Source organism: Ailuropoda melanoleuca, chromosome 14, assembly GCF_002007445.2.
Source record: "Ailuropoda melanoleuca isolate Jingjing chromosome 14, ASM200744v2, whole genome shotgun sequence".
Classification (NCBI taxonomy): domain Eukaryota; kingdom Metazoa; phylum Chordata; class Mammalia; order Carnivora; family Ursidae; genus Ailuropoda; species Ailuropoda melanoleuca.
Genome location: NC_048231.1, coordinates 729903 through 736709, shown reverse-complemented (window position 1 = coordinate 736709; position 6807 = coordinate 729903). Strand labels below are relative to the sequence as shown.

General features: G+C 37.3%; 1 pseudogene; it reads right to left on the bottom strand.

Annotated features, from left to right (window-relative positions):
* Positions 1–1373: 1373 nt before the first annotated feature.
* On the bottom strand, positions 1374–2683 carry LOC100475777 (annotated as a pseudogene).
* Between the last annotated feature and the right edge of the window lie 4124 nt (positions 2684–6807).

Sequence of the window (6807 nt, the reverse complement as noted above, 5' to 3'; positions counted from 1 at the left end):
AGGGGGAGAAGGAGAAGCAGGCTCTCTGCTGAGCAGGGAGCCGATGCGGGGCTTGATCCCAGGACCCTGGAATCATGACTGAGCTGAAGGCAGACGCTTAACTGACTGAGCCACCCAGGTGCCCCAAGAGTTATTCCTATTTTAGATTCCCTAAGTGTTCAACTTTGATCTTCAAAACGCCCCCAAATAAATTTTGTGCGCTCACCTGTGTTTCCACCTTTCTGCTCACCATACACCATCTGAACTATTATTTACTCAATATCTTTCTTTGTATATGTTCATTTTCAATTTATTTTTTAAATTTAATTTTAATTCCAGTATAGTTAATACTGTTATATATTCATTTTTAATTTAAATTTAAGGAGGAAACTTTTTATAACTATTAAAAATATAAAACCAGTGTATTTGCTAGAAAGAAACACAGAGAAACACCTATTTGTAGCTGTGGTTTCATGCAGCTCCTAGGAAGCTCTCAGGCGCCACCAACTGGGCATCCCTACAGAACCCTCCTATGCAGGACTAGGAAGTTAAGAAGGTCCTCACCTCCTTGGGTGTAGGGGAGTGGTCTTCAGCGGGAGTTCCCTGAGGGTCTCAGAGGCCTCAGTGTTATCCTGCCATTCACTTCTCCACTTTCAGACATCAGAGAGGCGTGGCCTTGGGTCGAGGCTCAGACCGGGGAAAGACGAAGGAATACGCCCACCTACTCGGAGCTCTGCAGCTGCGGCTCAGGGTATTTTCTTGTCAAGCTAATTGGGGAAAAAGGGTCAGTTAAACAAAACAAAACAGAATGTCCCTATTCTGTGGGGGGGAAAGAACAAATTATTTTCAACCCTTTTTAGCATTCTAAGATTTAAGTGCCCTTGTTCTGTAACTTCAGATTTCCAGGAAGCTCAATTTGACAACTCAAATAGTGCTTTATTATACCAACAAATCAAGCAATTTGACATTAAAAAAATTATGTTGTCAACTAAATCAATACTTTTTCTATTATTTATAGGAAAAAGTATTTTAAGAAAACCCCAGAGATAACAGCTAGTACTTAAAGCATTTCTCTATCTTTTAGATTATAAATTCTGGGAAAGCAAGCACTTAATCACATTTTTTCCTATCGTCTAGTACAGAATGTCATATAAATGTGTGTTTCAGAATATTCTGGATATATTCATTTCCTTACCAGACATCACACTCATGTTTTTTTTAAAGATTTTATTTATTTATTCGACAGAGATAGAGATAGCCAGCGAGAGAGGGAACACAAGCAGGGGGAGTGGGAGGGGAAGAAGCAGGCTCATAGCGGAGGAGCCCGATGTGGGGCTCGATCCCATAATGCCGGGATCACGCCCTGAGCCGAAGGCAGATGCTTAACCGCTGTGCCACCCAGGCGCCCCCACACTCATGTTTAATCAATGTTTCATCTTATGAAGAAATGACTTTCACATATAACAGTTATGAATGGCAGAGATTACATCTTGGACAACATACAGAAAAGCCCTCTAGAATCAAGCTCTATTAAAGGTTTGTGGGCTATTAGTGTATTTGTTCAATGTTCCTGTGGATGGATTTTATTTTCATTCAGTCTCACTTTTGACAGATGACTGTTTTTTCAAACCTTATAATATGAATTTTGAGGGAATGTCCTCCTATGAATAATGATGAACTGTTAAGCTTTAGTGAAGTTATAAAACACTTACACCCACATAAGTGATGAACCATTGAATTCTACTCCAGAACCCAATATTGCACTGTATATTAACTAACCAAAACTTAAATAAAACAATAAAATAAAAAAATAAAACACACCCACTCAATTCTATAGCCGTTTTATTAATTCCAAGGACTCAGTCAAGCAGTGGAGTAGGAATACCTGCAATATAACATACACCCGGACTTTCAAAACCCAAGCCAAAAAGGGATACCCACCTGGTTCAGTCAGTAGAACATGTGACTTTTTTTTTTTTTTTAAGTGGTAGCATTAGGGTTTATTAAACTGTGCCTTAGCACAGGCGCTGGGGCTTACCATGATGCTTTTGATATGTAAAGTCCGGATGTACTGCCAATTCTTCTTGAGCAAGGACACCAGGAAACTGACAGCTAAGTGGACGTTGTACACAAGCTCATCATCTGTCATCTTCACGTGGCCAACAGCCACTGCAAGACACAGCACCTTCTTCATCTGGAATTTGATGATGGACTTTACTTCATCCACTTTGGCCACCATATTCTCATTGTGGGTCAGCGTGCAAGGGAACTTCCAAGCCTTATTCGGGCCTGGCCCAGGACTCGTGGGATCTGCATGATAAGAAATTCTGAAGCCAAAAAGGCATCATCCTTCTTGGCCAGCTTCTTGACTAGTTTTTTACTCTTGATAAGTTTCTTCAGCACCTCAATGTCCATGTGAGGAACATCCACTGCCTTGGCCTTATCACAGTGCTGCTGGTGCCCCAAAACACATACAGAGCTTGGGGTGGGGAGTGGACTGCAGCCTGATGGTGCCCGAGAAGCGCGTGTCCTTCCGAGGGCTAAAGTTCTTCAGGCTGATCTGCAGCTCCACCGTCTGCAACAACTTCCGGCGCTTGCGCTGGTTCCCGCGCAGGAGTTCCCGCACTGCCTCCTTCAGGGTGTCCGGGGAGACTCTGCTGCTTGCGGTTCCTCCTGCCGCAGTAACCAAAAAAGAGCAGAACATGTGACTCTTGATCTTGAGGTTGTGAGCCCCAGCCCCATGTTGGGCGTAGAGCTTACTTAAAAAAATAAGAACAAAACCAAAAAACCTCACCAAGGTCAAATGGACAACTCATATAATTTTGACAATCTGAAGGTGTAACTGTCTAATTATAGGCAGAGACAGTTACATGAAAAGGGCATTCTTAAACTTTTGATCTAGAAGGGAAAAAACATTGACTGAATACCTATGCGGAGAACTTGGTATCATTTAATACAATAACTCTATGAAGCTAGGAGGAAAAGGGAAGATCACAGAAGTTAAGTAATTTATCCAAGACCACCCAGCTGGTAAGTGGCAGGTTTCAAAATCAGCTGTGTATGACTTCAAAGATTGTATATTTCCTCTACACCATTCTGCCTTTGTGGTTAATGGATATGTTCAAAATAACCACTTGGAATTCCTGGATACTGGTGACTCTATTTTCATCAGTACGGAAATCACTGAAAGCTGTGGCTTTATGGGATGAGAGAAGTCATAGCATATCAGGTCATATTATATTGAACAAAATCAGGGTCAACTCTGGTGAATAGTGGGGAACTCGCAAAGCCGTTGTAGAATGAGTTCCAGAAAGGATTTCTAAAAAGGGAGTGCCAAGGGCTTTAAGGTTCACTGAAGCATAACTGCAAAGAATGTGTCCTATGATGGGCAGCAACTGCAGGCCTCAGCTGTTGCTGGTCTAACAGGCTGAGCAAAAGCACTGCACAGTATGCCTGAAGAAGTGTCACAAATGGTGACAATTTCTCTGAATAGTGTGACAGATGGCAATCACAGAGCAGAAATCACCTGTGCTGAATGTGGACTGAACCACTGTTTGCACAATTAACTTTTTATACACACATGCAAAACCATAATCACTCAAACATCATTGATTTGTTTTAGGTGGAAAGACACTCTGCTTTATTACGTATTTAACATTTTGCTACTTCACTGAATCAAGACTAAGCTGCTTTTGTGTTTCTGGTGGCACTGGGAATACAAAAATGGGAAGATAAATGTCATTGTCCTCAAGGAGTTCAAAATATTGTCATGGGAGGTGGGGGAAAGATTTGTAAACTAATAGGTGAGACCAGTCCTTAAGAGCTTATATTTCTCGTTTTACTTATACACACATATATATGTGCATGTATACATATTCAAGTGAAACAAGGCTAAGAATATATTCCAAAGGTAGAAGTTCTACAGTAGGTGAACTGGAGAAAATGTTAGCTTATCAAATATAACACATATTACCCTATCAAGTTATATAAATTCTTCACTTATATATTTTCTTTATAATCCTATTTATACTTCATTCTATTTTATTCATTGATCATACAGAGGCAAATCTCATATTAGCACATGTGAATATGCATTCAAAATTCCAAGGAAGGAGAGACAGAGTGGAGGAATGTAGATTTAGTAGGCAGAAGTGCTTTTGTACTTGTATATGAGGGTGGAAATTAAATAGAGCAATAATTAATTTCCTTAGAAATTTATATTTATCTATCCAAATCTCAAACATTTGGAACCAAAAAAATATTCCATGTATACACTTACTATGTTAGATGTCCGGGTTTCTGGAATTCTGTTTGTCAGACCTCACAGATACGATGTTGCTCTTGGGATGCCCTTCTGTCCTGTTTGCCTGGGGAACTTCAACCATCACTTCTTTGAACAATTTCTGTATTAACAAATGTACAGAAGTAGTCTTCCATATTACAATGCTAATACATTGTGAGAGTCATAAGATGCCATTCAAAATCAGAGACTATTTTTTGTCTTTGTGCCTAGTTGTAGAGTAGCATATAAGAGTATAATACAATAAAGTTTAACATTGAGTTTTTATTGACTAAATTAAGGTCACCATTTCAACTAGATTACTCAGCAGTTTTTAATTTCAAGGCATACCTTATGTTCAATTGTGTTTAGGTCTTTAATATTAAATAAAATGGCATGTTCTTTTAATTGAAGGAAATATATATTATCGGCATGAAGCCAGTGATATTCACATCAGTTAAAAAGTCCTCTTGCCACTAGTAATTAAGCTATGCACATTACTACTTTCCCTGGTTACTTTCTTAGCAAAAGCAGAGCTGGAGGCTTGGCATTTGCCTTATTTCAAAAAAATTTTTTAAGATGATGGACAAAGTTCTTTAGGAAAATGTTACATAAAATTCATTTTAAATATAAACTTCTATACAGTATGAATTTTAAGTAATTGTTATCAATTCTTTTTAGACTTTAAAGGAATAAACACATAATACTCAGTAAATATATGCTATAGAAGTGGTAAGTAATAAAATATCTGGCTAAGGGGTTCTCAACAGCCTACAGCATGGGCTAATAATCTTTGCTAATTGTGATAGATAAATTTGGGGGCTGAAATGTACAAGACTCACAACCTGTCCTGTTGGTGAATCTAAGAAAACAGTTCTTCAAAAATTAGTCAACACATAAGAGACTGCAGAATACTGAATTGCATTCATAAACACTTATTAAGAGACCAAATAAAACATGGTACTTTAATTCCCATTAAGTACTATACTTTTCTTACTTCTAAAATATAAAAGTGATTTAAATTGTTCATTTTAGACAGATGAAAGCTAAAATTCTTTCTGAACTTTAAATTATTAATTTCCCATTTCACCAACACATATAACACTTCTTAAATTTTTAAATGTCAGACTGACATGCTATCATTCACTATCTTGGCTATTCTCAACTTGGTTTTTATGAAGTAGCTCAAGACAACTGTAGCTCACACAAGTGCTCACACTTACCATGCTGTTTCACCAATGCACATACTATGTATTGTTACACACTCACTTCAGCAACTTCACAGCTGTTTTCATTTTTTGTTTGATTGTTTTCAGCCCATTATTCCCTATGCATTGTTGTTTCTGGGAGGAAAATTGAGCATTTGAAAGTAATTGGAAGGTATATTCAAGCAAATGAGGTTGGTTTTTTTTTATGGGATACATTTCTTAGATGAAAATCTTCAAAAGACAAAGTATTGAAGTCTGATGCTTAAACATTTTGAAGACAGTTCAGAAACACAAGTTAAATGTCAATTATCATCTAAAATGCACACGACTTATTTTTACTATCACTCATGAACTATATATACCAGTCTGGAGAATAGCAGGTTGAAGATGCAACAAATATTCTTTGAACACTTCAATAAACACAACGTAAACATTCACTTTAATAATGTTGCCTTTGTTAATACAAAACTGAGTGCATTTTTTCCTTGCCTCTGGCTGAGCCCTGACTAGCTGAGTAGCAACAGCAGAGTGCTGAAAGAATTTTTCAACAGCAATTTGCTTGTTCTAATTTACTTTTCAAGGTTGATGATCAGAATCATTATGTTGCTTGCAAAAAGATCTATTTCTATTAATCTGACCCAGTCATTCCCCTTGTTCTCATCACATTTAGTTTCCCTGGCAGCTTTAAGTGAATCAAAAGTGCCACTGGCACTCCAGTTCTATAGTCTGTATACAAAAAAAAACTCCTATATCCTTTAGGAACAGAACTGTTACACCTGCTAAGAAAGTATGGGTACACTGAAATGAGGGACTCAATGAAACCTCTGCTTTTTGCTCTTCAAATAGAAATGTTCTTTCTAGTTAGCAGACCTACACAATAACACAACAAACCATTATCTGTTCAATTCTTTCTTTAAAGAAATTCTAAAAAGCCTTGTTTTTAAACTTGAACACCATCATCACTCACACAAGATCACTACATAGAACTTGTATGTAATTTAAAAATTTACATGACGCATATTGAAAAAGGCTTTGTATCAAATGTATAATACCCTAAAAATGTAATGGGAAACAATCAAGTTATTTTCTACATCTCCAATAAATTTCAAAATAGCTAAATGTTTTCCTGATCTCCTTTCTGTGAGGGAATGTTATTATTAATTCCAATGTGTATAGTTCCAACATTAAAGAGTCCCAGCTAAGTGATTTGGAAAATCAATGTTAATATTCTTGACACTAAACACAACTATAAAACAGACAAAGGAACTCTTGCTTCAATCACTGACAAATTAACAAAGCTAACAATATAAATAAAATCGATCCCACTTAATGCAGGCTATG